Here is a 19,526-nt window from a genome sequence, read left to right as displayed (position 1 = left end):
TCTGGCTTTCTTTACAACAGATACAAGAAGAAATAGTCTGTATTTGGAAGTCTAAAGTCCTGGTCCTTTCGGCAGCTATGAAATATCACTCATTTGATAGGTTTCCAAAATTGCAAACTTCCCCTACAGTTCCCTGCCTTTGCAAAAGTTAAAGGCTTCTTTTGTATTTTAAATTAAGCTTCAAGAAGCCAAGAGAAATGCTCTAGCAGCACTTCTGCACTGGATTGCTGTGGGAGGGAAAGCAGAGACAAATAAAACTTTAACCCTGTGCCCCTGGCGTGTGATGGGGATTGCGGTCTCTTCCCCACGCTGGGACTATATCTGCTGGGGGATGACTGCTGAAAAATGCTTCCAGGTACTAAAAGGAGAAGATTAAATTTATGAAAACAGAAAAGAGCATTTCTGTGACAATTTCTTAGAAAGGGAAGTGCATGTAATCATGCCATGCTGTGAGAGTATAATATAGCACACATGAAGTCATGAATATGATCACTGATTTGGAAGTAGGTGTTCTTACTTAATGTGTAGGCAAGTAGCACACGTCCCTTAGCATTACAGTGCCCTGCTGTTGGCTAGGTCACATGCCTTATGAGATTATTTCTGTGCACCTATTTCTAGGTGTGCCTTGTGTCAGAGGTTTCGCTGGCTGGATATCTGAGCATTTATTTACAAGTGTCAGGAGTGCAGTTAAAGGGAACTGGGAGGGACACATCTGCTGATGCTTCACTGTGGCTAGAACTGTTTTAAATAATAATAATAATAATAACAATAGTAACAATCACACTAGGTAAATGTCACTACCATTGTGCTGAAGACATTTAAATTGTTTTTGCAAATGAATTCAGAGCTGGAATCTGAAGTGCTTTGTCTCAAGTCAATAATGATAAATAAACGTACAATTTGAGAACACTGTCACCACGGAGTATGGAAATTTGCAGCTGGCAAAGAATTATAATTATGACTTGCTTTCTCTATTTGGTTTTTATACTTTCTGCATATTTGGTCAAGAACATACAAATCAGAGAAAAAACAGGAAAAAAATGCTCCATTATCAGATTAAATTTTAAATATATATTACTCTGTATCTGCTCCTCTATATTACTTGACATGTATGAGGTCATTTCACGTGCATAAGGCATTATTTGAAAATATTTTATTAAAAAAATAATAATGCATGGGTGTAGGAGGATTTTTGACAAGCCAAGAAAAAGTACAAGGAAATGCAGGAAATGACAAGAGGAGTAGGAAAACCTAAACCATAACCACAAAAATGACCTCGTTGGCAATACACAGAATTATTAGCACAGTAATTCATATAATAGGGCTTTTAACTATTAAAGGGTATGGTTTTGTACAGAGCTGAATTCCAAGGGAAAGAGAAAGTCAGGCTCAATGAACATCTCTGAGTAACGGTGAAGAACATAAAGACAAAACCTGAACTGTCATCTGCTGTGGGAGCTGTTTTTATCAACAGTATGACAAACCATCAGAGCTAAAGAGTCTGTCTGTCTGGTTTTGACTGGGACAGAGTTTATTTACTTCCTAGCTGGTATGGTACCATGTCTTGGATTTAGGATGAGAATCCAGTTGATCCCACTGTGATGTATTGTTGCTGAGCAGTGCATACACAGAGCCAAGGACATTTCAGCCTCTTGTGCTATCCAGCCAGCAACAGGCTGGGGCTGTAAAAGTAGCTGGCAACATACTGGGACAGCCAACATGAACTGCCCAAAGAGATATCCCATATGACATGGCAACATGCTGAACAGTAAAGCTGGGGGAGCTGGCTGAGGGTTCCATTGCTCAGAGACTGGTTAGGCATTGGTCAACAGCAGTTGAGGAATTGCATCATTTGTTTCATTTATTCTAATTATCCCCTGCCTTTTCTGACCTATTAAGCTGTCTATCTCAGCACACAGCTTTTATTTTTTTCTCTCTTGCTTCTTTCCTCTGTCCATTTGGGTTGGATGAGGAGGGAGTGAGCACTGGTTGTGCTGAGTTGCCTGCTGAGTTAAACTATGACTGTTAGGAAAGGAAAACACTGGGACAGAGATTGATTAGCAAGCTCTGAATGGAAAAGCACTGGTCATCACTTCTGGTGCAGGAGAAAACACAGGCAAGAGGAGAGGCTCTTCTAGATGTGGTTCTAACCAATGAACTGTAATTGTTTTAAGAATATGATGATGAAGGACAGCTTTGAGATTACAACTATGAAATTACAGAGTTCACAGTCCTAAGAAAGACAACATGGAAAATAAGAAAATCATGGACTTCAAGCAGGCAAACTTCCATCAGCTCAAGTCCATGAGAAAGTGAAAGGAGAACACAAGTAGGTTGTGGTGACAGAAACCTTAAGGTATCTCTATAAAAACAAAAACAAAAACAAATCTGCATAAGCAAGAAGTTTACAATTGGCTTCAAGTTCACAAAACTCCACACAGAAAGTAGCAATCAGATCAAATTCTAAAGCAAATAACAGCACACGTTAAAAAAAAAAAAAAAATCAGAAAAATAAAGCACAATACCAGTATATGAGGGTGGCTCTGAAAGCAATGCCTCCTATTTTAATGTAGGACCATAATGTCAGAGGCACATTTTGGTCATATGGCTGTAGGGGCTGAACCTTACCAACATCCCATTGGGGCTGTCTGGCAGAATGGCATCTGACATGGGAGTATGAATGAAGTAAAGATGTGCCACTGAATTCCTCCATGCAGAAAAAGTGGTGCCCATTGGCATTCACTGAGGCACGCTGAATGCTGATGGAGACCCAACAGCGGATGTGAGCACAATGTGGCAGTGGGTAGTGGGTTTCACAGTGGTGACAATGTGAAAGACAAATCATGTTCTGAACAGCCATGTACAGCTGTCACACCATGAAACAAAAAGCATCTCAATCAGCTCATCTGTGTGAATCAGCATATTATGACCAGAGAACTGTGCCTATGGCAGAATATCAGTCTTGATGTGCTGGAAATGGTGGCAACGCTGGAATGTCACAGAGTTTGTGCCAGGTGGATCCCACAGATGATTGCACAGGAACAGAAAGAACACTGTGTGAAAGTTTGTCAGAACCTACTGAAACAACAGAAGGCTCAAGGTGACAATTTCTCGCACCCCATCGTTTCTGGTGACAAGATCTGGTGTCACCACAATGAGACAACAGCAGCAGTCCATGGAAAGGAGCGATGTGAATTCCTCACCAAAGAAAAGCTCAAGGCACAGCTTCCAGCTGGTTAAGTGATGTACACTGTCTTTTGGATTAGAAATGAGATGATACTGGATTTCCTGGAACCTGGAGCAGATATCAACTCTGATGACTACATCATGACACTGATTAAGCTGAAGGCTCAAACTTTCAGAGTCACACCAGAGAAGAATATAACCTTCTCCTTACAACATGATAACACCAAGCCTCATACAGTTTGAGGACTGTGGAGTACATTGCCTGTCTTGGCTTGACTGAACTACCACTGCCATGGTATAGTCCATATTTGGTGCCTATGAGACGGACTGTATGGACAACATGTTCCTAGCAATTATACCATTGTAGCAACTGCAAAACCAGTGGGTCACATCTACTGGTGCAAATTTTTACAAGCATGGCGTGCAATTTCTTGTTAATCACTGGAGCAAATGCAAATGCTAGTGGTGACTGTTGAAAAATAGTGGAGAATTGCTCTATGCAATAGTGCTACTGTGCTCTTTGTATGTGTTGCAGCATCCATGGAAATAAATAAGAGGCATTACTTTCAGAGCAACCTAGATGCATGTACAAAAGACTTCCAAAGAGAATGCCTACTAATAAAAAGGAATGGCAAGGAAAACACTGGTTACTTTTCCTGTCTGTCTAGGGTAAGGGGGGAGATGATGACATATAAATTGATTTTCCAATGAAGATCAGAGTATTTAAAACCTTCTTTGGATGCCAATTACATGCACATGACTATAATAATAGCATAATAGCATTCACTACAAAGGGTTTCAAACTCTATCTATACCAGGGGAAAAAGAGGATGGGAAAAGGTTACAAGTGATCTTAATAGGCTGTGATGTGGGACATTTTAAGAATTACATTAAGTAATCAGATTAGCTATTACTTGAGAATTCATGAAAGATGGAGAAAGTATATAAGATCAGGAAAGAACAAAAGGACAAAAATAGGTGCTTCCTCTTCCTTCTCCCCCTGCCTTCCCTCTCCCCCTCCCAAAAAAAAAAAGGAGGACAAGAGGAATAAGGGCCTGGAAATAATAATGTAACTGATCTAACTTCAACTTGTAAAAGTTGTATTCTAGAATCAAATTATTTGTAAACACTCCAAAGTTAGCAAAAAAAATTAATAGCATAAAAACTGATTTGTTAATATTTATTTCTTTATATTTGTTTATTTTATTTGTCATACTATCTTGTCACAATTTAGGCTTCTAGAGAAAACTGTCTTAGTTATGACTTTATTCTAATCTCAGTAACAGTCTTATTAAACTTGCAGATGAGAGAAATTTGGAAAGAAATTCAGTCATAAATGTGTTGGAAGACACAACTCAGAATTATCAGAATTATTTTGAAAAACTGCAGATTGAACTGAAAATGTTAATAAAAAAAAAAAAAAAAAGTAAAGTAGAATGAAAAAGAAATGAAATGAATTTAGATGGGAATAGTCAAATACAGAAATACAAGCCTGAGAATGACTATTTAAGAACTAGTTTTTTAGAAAAGCGCCGAGAGAGAACAGGTCACAAACTGAATATCTATCGAAGTCAATAATCTCTTGCAAATGCAAGGGGCAAGGAATACCCCACAATCTGTAAAAAGCCATACAGCCCTCAAGCTCAGTACTGACAGAACCTCAGATGGAAGACTCGGTCCCTTCGGAACGCTTTACATCACAAAACATAAAGCTCAACCAGAAAAAGCCCAAAATAGCGTGTGATTAGAAGTAAAGAAAACATGATCTATGAAGATCAACTTAAAGCCAGAGATTGCTTGGCATAAGAAAGAGGGAAAACTGAAGGGTATATGGCAGTTTATCAAAAAGAGAAGAGAATAATCTGACCATAACTTCTACTGTGGATAGAAAAATCCTGGAACTCTTCTGTAGAAGATTTAGGCACAAAGAAAAACATTCTAATAATAAATTTGGGAAGGTTTGATACAGGTGGCTTTGATAGATAGGGGTACCTTTACCACTGAGTCTTGGTTGAAAATTCAGTCAAGATTCAGAACTTAGATAGGGACAGTTAATCTTAAAGGATGGACGATCTCTGGACCAGATGATTCCTGGGGTCAACTGTCTCTTGCCCTCACTGCCCTTCAATGCTGTTATGTGTACTGAGAATCATCAAATACAGGTATACAGGATGAAACAAAATAATTTTATGTAGTAATTTCATTCAGGCAGTGGTTGAACACCAAAGGATGTTAGACCCTGTGGCTGAACAGCCAAACTATTTTCTGTAAGTAGAATGAAAAGTACACATGAGAACTGTGGCACAGTATCAGGGAAAGATTTACAACTGTGGCACAGTATCAGGGAAAGATTTGTCAAGCAAGCAAAACAGGGTCTACATATCTACATTTTGATTGCAAAAAAAGCTATTGGTCAATTAAGATTTCTGACAAGAATCAGTATAATCCCATTTGTGAAAAATGGCTCTATAGAGGATTCAGTGGATCTGATTTTTACACCTGATTAGAGGATGAAGTTCACAATACAAGAAAGTTCTGGGAAATAAGTGAATGAACATGGGTTTTTGGGAGAGTCAAAGGGCTATCTCACATCATATCATGAACGTCTGTGTATCTAATAAGATCATGCTTTGAAACTTCTTAGCTTCTTAACAGAGCATTTAATTGATACTCTAAGAAAATAACGTTGAGAAGACTTTCTTTTTCTAATAATGCATTTTTCTCAAAACGGTCTCTCAATTTAAAATAACCAAGACATTCAGAGAAAGGTTTATGTCATCATCAACAGCAAGCCTATCAGTTATGTACAAAACACAGTAATATACATTCTCAGTCTGACTTTAATCCCTTGCTACCACATACACTTAAGAGCTATTAATAGAAATAGAAATAGATTTTAACCCGGAGTGCAAATTGAAGGATGCTACTCTTTCTGGAACTAGCAGCTTTATGAAAAAAATGTGACTCCGTGGCTTCTTTCTCATTCTTCAATTACACCTCTCAATTTAAATCTCTTGCTTTATATACTGTGACCTTGGCCAAATCATTGCCTGATGCTTTTTGCATGGTAATACTACATTTCAACCCAAAGTGAATTTGAGTATCTTCAAAATCAAATAGTCCCTGCTGTAGATTCCATAATCTCCTTTCCACCTAAATCTGACAAAAGAACTTAAAGGGAGGGATTGGAATATGTAACAGAAATTGCAGAAAAATGCTCATAAAATCAGGGTAGATTAAGAGGGCATACTCTGAGACATACAATGTAAAATACTTTGAAAAGTGTATCAGGACTCTATCATGCCAGAATTACGAACCTAAGTACAGGAAACAATCCAAGACAATCTTAATGCTTAAACTTTTGAGACACTTCAGAGACTAGTATTTTAGGCAGAAGTATTATTGGATGCCTAAACTTGAGCTGTTAGTAGAAGGAAATGGAAGCCAACATGGACACACTGGTGTAGGAAGAGTGGTCAGGCTCTGGATTCCAGTTCTGCATATCTGCCTGGTCACAACACTCAGTAAGCACTGAAAGACTAAGGATGGGAATCAGGTATCTGCAGTAGGCATTTAGAGCTGTTTTAGATACCATAGATTATGTCAGATATACACAGGGTGACAGTAGATATGAGATAGTCCCTCAGACTATCCCTCAGACTATCACATCACGTTTAGCACTTTAGTAAATACCTGCCTTGGACCAGTAAGGTGAGGACTAGAAATCCTGCACAGTGAATTGAGAAGCGCAGATAAACATAAAGGTGTCTCTGGACCAGCATTTTCTGAAGCATAGGTGTCTGCACACTTGTGATTTTAGGTTTTCTAAAAGAGGCAACTAAAGCAGCAGCTCCTGTGTGTCCAGTAAAGAAAAAATGTTTAAAAAAAAAAAAAAAAAAGGCTGTGGCTACCAGATTAGGCCTCAGTGATATTGGAGGAGGCTCCAGAATAACATCCTAGAGCCTGCTTCAGTATCATTGAGGCCTTGAAAACACACAAGTTTTATGAATATTTGATCTAAGATCCACAGTACAATACATGCAGTTTATTTATGTTTAAAATAATCTTAGTCACTGTTCATTTGTAGCAATTCTTCTGGCTGTTGCACATGTAGAGTGCAGGGCAGCAGACTAAGGACTGGACTTGAAAGTCCTTGCTTAAGAAAGAGGGCAATCCACAACCTAAAATTTTCCACATATCCAGAGGCTGAGAGTAGAGCTGCTATTAAATACTGATTTTATTTTTGCATATAGCTAGCACTGTATGTCTGGTACAGCTCTTGGTAGCAGTCTGATCATGGCTGGAATATGCCTCTTATTAGTGTGGCTTCCTCTTGTGGCAAATGGTAGTGCATTGCACCAAAACTGCTGCTGCAAATCCATTTATGATGGAAATTTAAAGAATGCTTCACTTCTTTCAGACATCCTAATATCTTGAATTAACAGAGAATATTAAGAAGGTGAAGTGAGAAAAGAGGTGGTGGTAACCTACCTTCTAAACAGAATTTTAACTTGCTCCTACCCTATGAACAGAAATGCCATTGGAACACACAGTATGTTCATAAAGGATTTATTTTCTTCCTCTTGAGGTTATCAGTAAAGTTTCACCCAGCACAAATAAACTTTTCCATTTCTTTAGGTGTTTGACAATTGTAATAATGAGTGATTCCCTAAACATTCATGTGAACCACTTTTAATCTTATTCCACAGTACCAAGATCTTCCTTCTGCAACCTCCATTTTCTCCTTAGCACCTAAATTAGCTCAATGGAAACTAAGTGCAGAAAGATGTTATTTCAGAGGAAAAATATAGATTCATAGTCTTTATGCCTGGAGGCCAGGAGCCAGGAAGATCACAGGATCCATGGGACCTTTCCTGCTTAATATCTACATCAAGTCTGCAGAAAACACTAAATGGGAGAGACCACAGGCTCACGAGCAAGACTGTCTTCTGGTTGGAAGACCTAGGCTGGTCTTTCCTAGGGAAGGGAGTGATGGGAACTGTGTGAAATTCTTCCAGCTCAAAAGTAAAAATCCTGTCCTGGGAAGAAAGAACAACATACAGCAGTGATACAAGCTGAGGACTGGGAGCATGGGGAACAGGGCTACCAGGATGCTCAGGGGCTGAAGCAGCTGCTATACTACAGAGTCTGAGTGGCAGAGTTGCTTCAGCCCATTTGGGGAGCACCTCAGAGCAGCTTACCCCTACCAGCAAGCAGGTCTCTGAGAAGGTAAAGTCAGGCTCTTCTATACTAGACAGCAGAATAAGAGATTGTGCACATAAGCTGAAATAAATAAAGTTAAAATAGGACTGAGCAGCAGTGGAGCAGGTTGCTCCAAAACACTGAGAATTCCCCATCCTTGGAACCCAACAGGGTAAAGCCCTGAGCAAACACATCTGACCTCTTCACTGAACTGGTGGGACACGGGACTTCTGGAGAGCCTTCCAACATCATTCTGCCTGTGATTCCATGATTCTATGTTAAAAACAAAGCAAAGAAAATAGACTAAAACAGCTGTGGGTAAGAATATAGAATATGGAAAATGCCTTGGTTTAACATTAGTTTCCTGCAGTTTTTAATGCACTTTCAAAAAGTAAAAACTGTTTTTCTAATTTAATATAAATAAATAGTCATTTAAATTGTGTGCATTATGGTATTTTGAACTACTCAGATGAGCCCTACCAGTCTCAGGCCTTGCCTAAAAGCTCAGCAGGTAAAAAAATACCAAGTGAGAGTGCATTTTATAATATTGTATGGCAAAAACGTTCAGCAGCAAAAAAAAGTCACTTTATTTTTTCCAGTACAAACCATACAGCTAAGTAAACCCTGCATTTGGACCCTGTTACACTGATCTAGAAACATATGTATGAATGTAGCTTTTTCTTGTTGGAGGAAATTATCAACCACTAAACCACGCAACCAGTTTGATCAGTGTACCATTGTAACTCCACCTAGGACAGATTTTACTGACAAAAGTACTCTTATGCCATACAAACACAAATTTAAGCCAGTGCTTACAAGAGGCATTCACAGCTAGTCTTGCAGTAATTCTGCCAATGATAGTACAATGTGCACTAGCTGTAGTCACTTAACAGTGAAGTAACATCTTCCAGATGAAGAACTACTGTGAACAGAGCTGTTAGAACACTGTCTGACATCCTATTGATAAGCATTGCATTACACAATAATATAAATAGAATGCAAAACAGGTTTTGTTTGCTGTGCCCGGTTCCATAGCATCACACTTGGAATGGAGATGACGTTTAATATTACTCTTCTGAATGGATCAAAGTGGATATTAAGAGAATACTCACATTAGCTGATGTTGGTATTATTGTATATTTTGCAGAAAAGCAAAATATCAGGAGAGAGGTCAGAATTCACGTCTTTATTGAATGTATTCTAGTCAAACTTGCTTTTCCAGGCTTTCCAAGGAGACTGAAGGAATCTAGAGAGTAAGAATGCAGTGTAAATGAAAAAAAAAAAAAAAATAGTGAAGTACATAGGCATGCATGAAAGTAAAAAGGTAGATGTTTCTTAGTGGATGTATAAGGAACATAATCAATTCCTATAATGTGGCTGAGTTAATCTTAAGACTCACGCTCAGATATTCTGAAATTAATTTCTGGTGATCATTAAAACACAATCACGTGTTATCAGAACAGAATAAAGGAATCACATAATCCCCCCAAATTCTTCACTGAAGCTGAATATATTGATTATATTAAAAAAAAAAAAAAAAAAAAAACCAAAAAACCAACAAACAACAACAACAAAAAAACAGCACTTTTTTCAATTGACTGTGTGTTACACTATTTATCTGTACTGAGGCAATACCCTACAGACAGATAACACACAGAGCACTGTGCTTTTCCAGCTTTTAGGCTAGTAGCCAGTGTGGAGACTCAAGATCTAATTTAGAGGCAAAATCCTCATTATTACCCCCCAAATGGACTTTTGCCCATCTGGTTGGGATGTATTTGACATTAATCCCCGTGAAATTAAACTACATGCCACAAAAAGAAATTAAAAAAAAAATCACTATTCAGGATACAGTAAACACGGGGAAGAATAAATCAGGAGCATATGTTAAATCTACTGATTTATAAATACCTTTGCTGATTTGTACATATAAGGAGGGAACTTTTACATCTTTTGTCTGTCTGGTGATATTGATGTTCAACTGCCTCTGCCATTGTGCCTATATAAAATAGTTGGTAATAATCTGAGATATATTCCTATCATGTTACAGGAACGTTGTACTGAACACCACCATAAACATAAGGGCTGGAACACGTCTGTCTTCCAGCAGAGTGCTCCAGCCACAGAATGAGAGAGTCCGGATCAGGTCTGCGGTTGCAGTTTCTAACCCTATGAGTTGCTAATTATACTCTCCCATAGATTCAGAAGCAGGAAGTCAGAATGAAAGGCCTCAGGAATAACCACAGGTTTGGCAGCACAGGCATCTCCCAGGAGATGTGGATGTGAACCCCCTAACCGCTGGTGAGAATTGAACTGTATGTCCATTACACGTACATATATATTAATGGAAAAGCTATGCTCAATATTGTTTCCATGATTCCAGAAGTGGGAAAAGGGAAGGAGATAGTTCTGGTGTAAGAGTAAGGAAGATGTGTCCATGTGCCATAAGAGGCACTTACATTAAAACCTCTGCAAGACTCAGAACTCCAGAATGCCATGTTAGAGTGCAATTCTTTTAAGCTAGTCCCAAATTAGTGAGGTCACATCTCACTGCCCATCTTTCCCTAGCTGCATATTTTTGCCCCCTCTCTTGGTCTGGCTCTCATGCCAGCAGGCAGAGAGCCAGCCTGGAGGGACAGCTGCCTGAGGGCCGCTTATTTTGTGTGCGAGGGCTGCTTGCAAGACGCACGAGCTCCCTGAAGCCAGGCAGCTCAGACTCGAGCAGTGTGGGCTCCTGCTCCCAGCCACTGCAACCCACACGTTTGTGTTCATCAAACCACAGCAGGGAACTTGGGGAAGAATTGTAGAATCATTTTAGTTGGAAGGGACCTTTACAAGTCATTTAGTCCAACTCTCCTGCACAGAACAGGGACACTTACATCTAGATCAGATTGCTCAGAGCCTGATCAAGCCTGATCTTGAATGTTTCCAGAGATGGTGCATCCTCTGCCTCCCATGGCAAATGGTTCCAATGACTCACCACCTTGATTGTAAAAAACTTCTTTCTTATACCTGATCTAAGTACCTTGTTTCAGTTTGAACCCGTGTCCTATCACAAGGGAAGCTGCGATTCCCTTTTATTCTGGGTTAATTTCAGAATGTGATTTCCATCATGGTTTACCCAGTCACTTCACCCAGTGACTGTGAAACATTGCAACACTTCAGTGTTATGGCCCTTGTCCTCCCTATGGTACTAGGAGCAGGAGGCTGAGCAACACAGGGAAGCCGCAGCACGGCCTCACAGATCAGCACATCGCTGCCGAGGTCACTTCTCCACACGTGGGTACTTCAACAGTGTTATACCCAAGTAAAACAAACTATGGGATATGCTCATTTGGGGCAATTTCTTCTACAAAAGTGTCGAAAGAAAAACCAGTCTGACTTCAGGAGGAGCCCCACGAGGCACTCTGCCTACAGCCGTTGCCTACTCGAGGGCTGCAGCACGGTGCCGGGCGCTTGGCCGCACGCGCACCCGTCAGACAACGCTCCCTGCAGACCGCAGCCGCCTCTCCGCGAATCGCACCGCGGCGGCACGAAGCGGGCCCGGCCTCGGGGCAGGGGCAGCGGGCAGCGCGGGGCGCCGGGCTCAGCCCGCGGCCTGCGGGACGCGCTGCAGTAGCCCAACTCCTCCCCTAGACGGAGCCGCCGGGCGCAGCGCTCCCAGGCCAGGCGGCGGGCGGCCAGCCGCGCTCCCAGGAATGCGCCGAGCCCCGCCGCCAGCCCCCCGCGCACCGCTCCCGCCCAGCCCGACTCCCTCCCTCCCTCCTCTCCTCCCTCCCTCCCTCCCCCGAGCAGAGGCGGCCGCCGGCCCCTCCCGACAGACATGTTCCCCCGGCGCGCCGCCGGCCCCGCTCCCTCATCCCCTCCTTCCCGCGGCTGACGGCCAGCGAGCTGCCGAGCGGGGCGCGGCGGCCATGGGAGGAGGCGGCGGAGGCGGCGGCCGCTAAGCCCCGCGCCCCGGCGCGCAGGGGCAACGCGGAGGGGGCTGCCGGCTCCCGCGAGCGAAGTGAGTCGCGGCCCGCAGGCGGAGAGGGCGGAGGGGGCGGCGGGCGCTCCCGGCCCGCGAGGGGAGGCCGCTGCGGGCGCGGCCGCGGGCGACCCTCACCTCCCAGCAAGTTGCGACCGGCCCGGCCCGCGCGACGCCGCGCTCGCCGCGTGCCCAGCGGCGCTGCCGCGGCTGCCGGGCGGACGGCGGCCGCTGCTGCCCGAGGCGCCCCGATGGTGCTGGGGCTACGGCGGGGAGCGCCGGGCAACTTGGGGGAAGTTCTGAGCCGGGCGGTGAGTAGCGGGCGGCGGCTTCGCGCCTCTGCCGGCGGCCAGGTGGCGGCCACTGCTCTCCGTGCGTGCCGTGCGGCGCGGGCTCCGTCACCCCTCGGGCTGCGGGCGCAGCTCGGCGCCGCGGGAGCAGCCGGAGCGCGGAGCCGGGCCGCGGTGCGCGTCCTGGGGGTGAAGGGCCGGGGTCGCGGGCGCTGCGGGGGACTGCACTTTGTGCGGGTGTGAAGAGCGGGTTCGGGGCGGTGGGTGCTGCCCGCGTCCCGGCGTCCTGCCCTGAAGGTCTGCTCTGTGTTTGGGCAGTCCTCTCTCCTTCTTTCTTTCTTTCTCTTTTTTCCCTTTTTTTTTTTTTTTTTTTTTTCTTTTGTTTTGAAGGGGAATCCTACCCGTTTCGTCCCCAGTTCCTATCTGATCTTGCTTCTTAATGTGTGGTCCACTGTAAGTATTGCACCGGAAAACTTGAAGAGAGTATTTTTAAGAACAAATGCTGCATCCGCTCCACCATAAACACACAGGAGACGTTGCTGGATGCACAGCCGGTGCTTTCTCACAGCAACACTGTCGCTGCGAGGTCTCGGGAGTGATGGCAGCCATCAGGTGTGTGGCTCATCCTTTAACAGCGGTACTCTATTCAGAATGCAGCACATTAACGGACAGTATTCAGTCCGGGCTCTCGTTCTCCTTATGCCACAACCACAGATGCACCCCTGGCCGCATCTCCGCTTGTGGTGAAGTCAGATGTAAGAGCAGAGCAGTGAAAAGGCTGTGGCCCGCTGCTTGAGTTGGATCTCATTTTAGGAATCTAGTGAACCTTTAAGCTCACCAAAATTGCTCACCAAGTAGGTAGTAAATATGAAACTCTCCTGCGGTGGTGCATGTTTGGTTGTTCACACACTTGGTCATTCACGCTGGTGCTGAGGATACAGTTGGAAACAGTCAGTGTAAGGAGGTTTGGTAAGTTTTGTTTCAAATCTGTATAAAAGATGCTGCTTTAAATATTGAGATTAGGTTGCAATTGAAATGTTCTGTGGCTCTAAGTGATAAAAATGAGTATTACTGAAAGTTATTCAGGCAGCTTGAAGTGTTTAAATAGGAATGCAGTGCTTTCATCTCCACCACATACGCGTCTGGCATTACTAGAACTGCTGCTTGCTGCGCTAATTCAGGACGTCAGTGTGCTTTAGTAATTATAAGGGGTTTACAAACAACACAGTTTGCATGGCTTTCCTGAGGAGTCATCTAAAAAACTGCCAATAAGCGGCAGTGATACTTTTATTAAATTTATGAAAATAACCACTGAAATTTATTGTGCTGTATTGGGAAGCCATAGGTACCCCAGGCATATTTTGTTGGTACATGGCTGCTGCACATGTCAGTGCCACGGTGTGTGAATCTGCAGCCACACAGCCCAGAGTGCAGCTCCTGGCTGTGTGCACGGCACTGGGTGTGCTGTGGGTGCGAGGGCTCTGCTCTGCCCTGTTCTGTCCTGCGGCCCGGAGCCTGCACTGCTGTCAGGGCCTCCTGTGCGTGTTTCCAGCAGGGAAGGCTAAAACAGATTTTTTCGGTCATTCACTTGCTCTGGGTTGGTTCTCTACTTTTCCATCATCTGCATTGCCCCATTTAGCTTTTATAACTAAAAGGGTACTTTTCCCTTGATTGTGTGTAGATATAAAGATTGTCCTTGCTTCTTTCAAAGGAAGCTCTCTTTTGCTTCAGAAATTGTTTGTTTGTTTGTTTGTTTGTTTGTTTTTAAGTCAAAATGAGTGTTTGCACTGCTAATGGGAGCATCAGGCTGAATAAATAAAACATTGTGTATCTTATTTGAAATGTCATCTTTTCACAGACAAAAGCCAGTAATACTGGCCAGAAAACAAGATGAGCAAAGAAGCTTAGACTTCTTTATTTCTAATTGAAGACTCTAAAGAGTTTTATCAGATGTGACAACACCTATATTCAATCCAGGTGAAGCCATCTCTGTCTTAAGACAGGCATCAAAACAATTTCAAAGCATTGCAAATAAATAAAAACAGTATTGTTGAGAAGGTGGTGGGGAAAGGCAAGGCAGGGGTAACAGCAGTGCAGTAACAATGGCTCCACACAGGAGTCCCTTGCTGAAGGGCTCGGCTCTGATGGGAAGATGAGTTTTGTCCCATGTGAGCCCGGTGGTAATTGCAGGAAGCATGCAGCGTCAGGAAGACAGCAGAAAGGTGGTGAGGCTGCACTGCAACAGTGACAAAGGCAAAAAGATAACACAACGAAAAACCAGATTTATGTCAGGACTTGAAAGAACACTTTGTGCACCTACAGTTTATTGTGAGGGAAATCTTTCTTTGCTGTATACAAATCCTGAGATGAGTTCTTGGTGTGAGGTGGATGTTTATTTTACATATCATTTTAATTCACGGGGGATGTAATGAATGTTGTCTTACTCAGGAGCTGGTTCTTGATGTATGAGGCATAAATTTTCCTAATAAGCTGTAAGGGCTGTTTCCAGACAGACGGTTGTTTGCTATGTCACATGGGCTGCAGGTATGAAATGAAAATACACTTAAGCATGACGTTTTATCAGATATCTGGTAGGAAAGTCATCACCAGAAGCTTTTTTTGTTAACAAACTAATACAACCTTCAGAAGCACTTCACTGTGTTTTGCAGTAGGATGGGACTTAATATCTTATCTAAACAAAGTGGAGTTCTGAGCATTTCAGAGGCACAGTGTTGTGAAGAAGTGTCTGTGAGAAGGCATCCTTGCCTAGCATTGTGCTTTGAGTACTGATGATTGCTGATGTATGAGATACTTGCCCTGAGATGTGTGACTGCAGATAGGGGTAACTTTTCAGGTGGAAAGTGGTCCGCTTCCTTTGTTATCAGTGTAATCAGTAAGTAAATGCTTGAAGCAGTAATCAAGCAGTCTTCATTTATGAGTTTTAAAGCTCCAGGAGTATGGCTAGTCATACCTATCATGATGTAGATATCTGTACCTTCTAAAACATGCTCAACTGTGTGACTGTGTTTTTCAGGCACGTTACTTTTCCCTGTATAGTACTGCACTCTACAGGATGGCCTTTGTCCTTTTACAGAACGAATGCATGGTGTGGGAATGTGGTGGTATGGGCAGATGACAGAGAACAGATCTGTAAGGAGAGCTCTGGAGATGTAGTGAAGAACAAACTCTGTATGGGAAGTGTGGATGGGAAGCAGTAGAACTTTGGTAAATTTAGGATAAAATGTCAACGTCTGCATTAAGAAAATAGACACTGCTTATTCCTCCGGTAGGGAAGGAGTTTCCTGTCTCACCTTTTCTGTAATCATGCAGAGATGCACAGTTATGGTATGGCAGTGTTAGAGCTGTTAAGCCTGAGGATCAAGCAGAGATGGCCATGCAGAGTAGAACGTGGGAAATGAAGCTTACAGTGTATGAAGTGAAGATGCTTCATCAGCTTTACACTCATTAAGGCAAATTGTTTCTGTCTCTGATCACTTAAGAAGGTTATGCATGAAATCCTAGAACAGAAACGACACAAGTATGAATAATCAGTTACTTCTGGGTATCATTTAAACATTGATCAATAATACGGAGATAATTAAAGTGTAGAACTGAAAAGCTGTAAGTCCATTGCAGTCTTCAGACTCAGTTTAAAGGTAGTCAGTCCAAACATAAAGTCGTATTTTCTATGCTCCACAGGGTGATTTTGTGCAGTATCAGTTTGTCAGCAGCTAACATGCAACTCTGTGGGTTAGTTGGAAAGCATTAGGTTATTAATAACAGCTTGGTCTCCTCGCCATCATGTTGCATCATTCAAGTGCTTAAATTGTACTTGAGGATTTACTGCCTTGGGAGAAAATGAGATTGGTAAAACTTGACCCTTCAGTAGGAGAAAACAAATCCTGACCTACTGTCGGGGGGTGTTCCAGCACAGTGCTAAGGGTTGATCTGTTTGTACCCAGGTTATCATGGCTCTGCAGCCCTGGGCAGCCTGATGTATGCACTCAGTATCCCAGCTTTTGTAGCAATGGCAATTTAGGTCTGGTCACCTAGAATTTGGGGAGGGTAGAAGTGTTTTTTACTTTGTCTTACCTAGGTGGAAACATCCAACAGCTGTTTCTAGCCTTGAAAATTGGCTGCACTTCTGAAATACTGGAGGTGAAGTCCAGGCAGACTGGCTCCCTATTCCCATTCATCTCAGAATGCATTGTTGGTAACCTGTAAATAGAAATCATACGGATGTTACTCAGTTCTGTGAACAGATGTCTACATGACTGTCCAGGATGCAACAGTTTTGTGTTTTATTCAGTGCTTGGCTCAATCTTACAGATACATCCAGACAATTCTTTCTGTGTCTATTGGGGTGAGGGGATTGGATGAAGAAGATCTGACTGTAGACTTTTTAGACTGGGAGAAACAGACCAAAAGGTCTAACAATTTTTTTTTTTAGCTGTCTCAGTTAAATGAGCATGCCTGTCAACTTTTGCTTCACTTCACACACTGCATGCCTTATCAGAATTCCCAGCTGCTTTGAAATGTTCAGGTAGCAGCCAGATTTCTGCTGTATTTCATGTTCCTTTTTCATTTATTTGCCTGTGTTTCTCACACATACATACGAACTCTTCAGTGTGGATTGGTGCATTGGGCTTGCCTTTATCGCATGACTGCAAGTATTGTTTTAATTTGCTACTGAATGCTTGTTAAATTGTGTTTGCTCACAAAGAATGTTGTGAACCTACTTTATCATTTGCAATTATTTTGAGTGATGTCTGGTATACTGTTTTCATCCAGAAGAACTCAAACTGGATGCTGTTTTGATTGTTCAAGAGATTGTTTGTTGCTTTATGTGACCCTGTAAAAGAGATGTGAACAGATAAAAACACTATGATCTAGATTCCTTCTAGATAGTCCTTGTCATTGCATTGCACAAGTTGAAGAAGCCTGAGCATGATGACATATGGATCCAAGCTTTACCAGAAGTGCTCAGAATAAGTAAAGTATTCTGGGATAACAATCAAGAGGAGGAAAGCAATTAGGCTAGTTCATCACTTCTATCTCCGCATTTGGTTGCTGATTGTCATCGTAAGAGAAGGAATCCATCAGTATCTCTGTATGAACAAAAGATAGGTCCAAGGAACGCTATGAAATTTCTGCTTATAAAGAAACTCTTGACCCTGTGGCTTTTGAAATGACTACGGCAGTGTGAACTCAAGCATAGAGCAGCTCTAAGGACTGAGTCAAACATTAAGTAAGCAGTACAGAACAGAACATGGTCAGGACTCTGCAGCTCTGCACAGCAGTCTGGACCTTTGAGCGTGCACAGGTCAAGCCTTGTGAGCTCCCATTTCTGTGGGGCTTTAGCCATCCAAGTTGATTCTTGACATTGTAGGGCATGTTGCGGCTCCATCCTTGCACAGCTAGTTAAGCCACCATAAGGACTGATGTGTAGTGTGCTGTAGGGAATGCTGCTTTTTATTCCTGAATTCTTGTGCAGAAGTTCTTGGCTCATCTACACATGTAACTGAAACACGTACAGCCAAAACTTGGAGACTTGACTTGTGCTTGAACAACAGTGAGTGCTAACCTGCTCGTCCAGGATGAACAGATGCTCGTGGCTGCACTGTTACTGCAACAGGAGTGGGGAGAGATTGAGAGAGTTTCACACCGTGTCTGAGCTCAAGGCAGTAGCACTGAGTCTCAGTTGCTGGTGTTGGCAGTGCTGTGCTGGTTATGTGACGGAGACACTGCCAGCTCACAGTGCAGGACAGTCTGTGCTGCATGAAGCAGCTGCAGCCCCAAACTGGGAGTGGCCTGGGAGGAGGGCTTTTTTAGTGGGATCGTGTGCTGAGCTCCTCTGTTGTCCAGCAGCAGGGTGCATTTGATCATCATCAGTTCAGTGCCATTTCAAAAAAGCATTCTCCTTCCTAAGAAGCAGCCTGTGCCTCCTCACTGCTGGTTCTTAGTTGAAGTATTTTTCTTGGATAACCACTTTCCTCGACATAATAGATGGCTGTAAGAGAGTGAATGTCCTTTATTCTGCTGAGTTCAGGCACTCTTCTGCAGTGATGTGTTATGTGCTCACCACAAGGCATGCACAGATTTGTAAGCTAGAGAGAGTACTGCTTGATTGCTCTTAAGGCTTTGGCTGACTGCAGGTGTTCCACTCAATGACGTTAAGGAAAATGGCATCTCCCTGTTTAAGTGATGCATAAAACCTGCGTAACTTGTGTCGTAGCAAAGAGGACAGCAGTATATAATGAGGAACTTTTGTACACCACTGATGTTTCAGGCTTAGTGTGTGTAACTGTAAGCCACAGCTATCATGTGTGAAGGTACGAGGGAGGTAAGAAATACATTCTGTGCGTGTATCTTTGAATCAACCTGTGACATAGGTGAATGCATGTAGTGGCATTATGGAAGAGGTGATGTTGTTTGTTGTTGAGTCTGTGCATTTATTGTAGCCTGTTGTATTGCTTTTTTTTTTTTTTTTTTTTTTTTTTTTCCCTATTACAAATAAATTAGTATTTTACTAAAGTAACAAAAATATTTGTGAAAATCTTCTCAGGTCTTTCCTCCATTTTTCTACTCCTGCGTACTGAGGGCTTTCTCTGTAAGGGCCCATGAAAGCTTTAAGGATCCAATAAAAATAAAAAGTTCATTGGGAAGAATTCAGGATTTAGGAAGAAAGACTCTTGTCATGACTTTAATTAAACCTTCCCTTTAACATTGAACAACAGAACAAGAACTTTTGTATAGAAGCTTCAGTAGTCACACTTTTGCATACAAAGGTTTGAATTTTGGATATAATTCAAATAGTGAAGAATTCTGTCCTGCTGTTTGATTGTTATTTCAGGCCTATGGAACACAAGTACCTGTTTAAC

General features: G+C 42.6%; 1 protein-coding gene across 4 annotated transcripts in view; it reads left to right on the top strand.

Moving 5' to 3' along the window:
* Positions 1 to 12,222: 12,222 nt before the first annotated feature.
* The window catches only part of GHR (growth hormone receptor), a 131,328-nt gene continuing 124,024 nt past the window's right edge, over positions 12,223 to 19,526 (top strand). For 2 of the 4 annotated variants that reach the window (XM_052670356.1, XM_052670359.1), the window contains exon 1: positions 12,224 to 12,394. The gene's annotated coding sequence lies outside the window, so the exon portion shown is untranslated. Of the gene's footprint in view, positions 12,395 to 12,542; positions 12,667 to 19,526 lie in introns of those variants that run through there. The other 2 variants (XM_052670361.1, XM_052670358.1) reach the window with 2 other exon arrangements.

The sequence above is a fragment of the Tympanuchus pallidicinctus genome, unplaced genomic scaffold (assembly GCF_026119805.1).
Source record: "Tympanuchus pallidicinctus isolate F22 unplaced genomic scaffold, pur_lepc_1.0 scaffold9, whole genome shotgun sequence".
Taxonomy (NCBI): Eukaryota; Metazoa; Chordata; class Aves; order Galliformes; family Phasianidae; genus Tympanuchus; species Tympanuchus pallidicinctus.
This window is presented reverse-complemented; position numbering and strand designations above follow the sequence as displayed.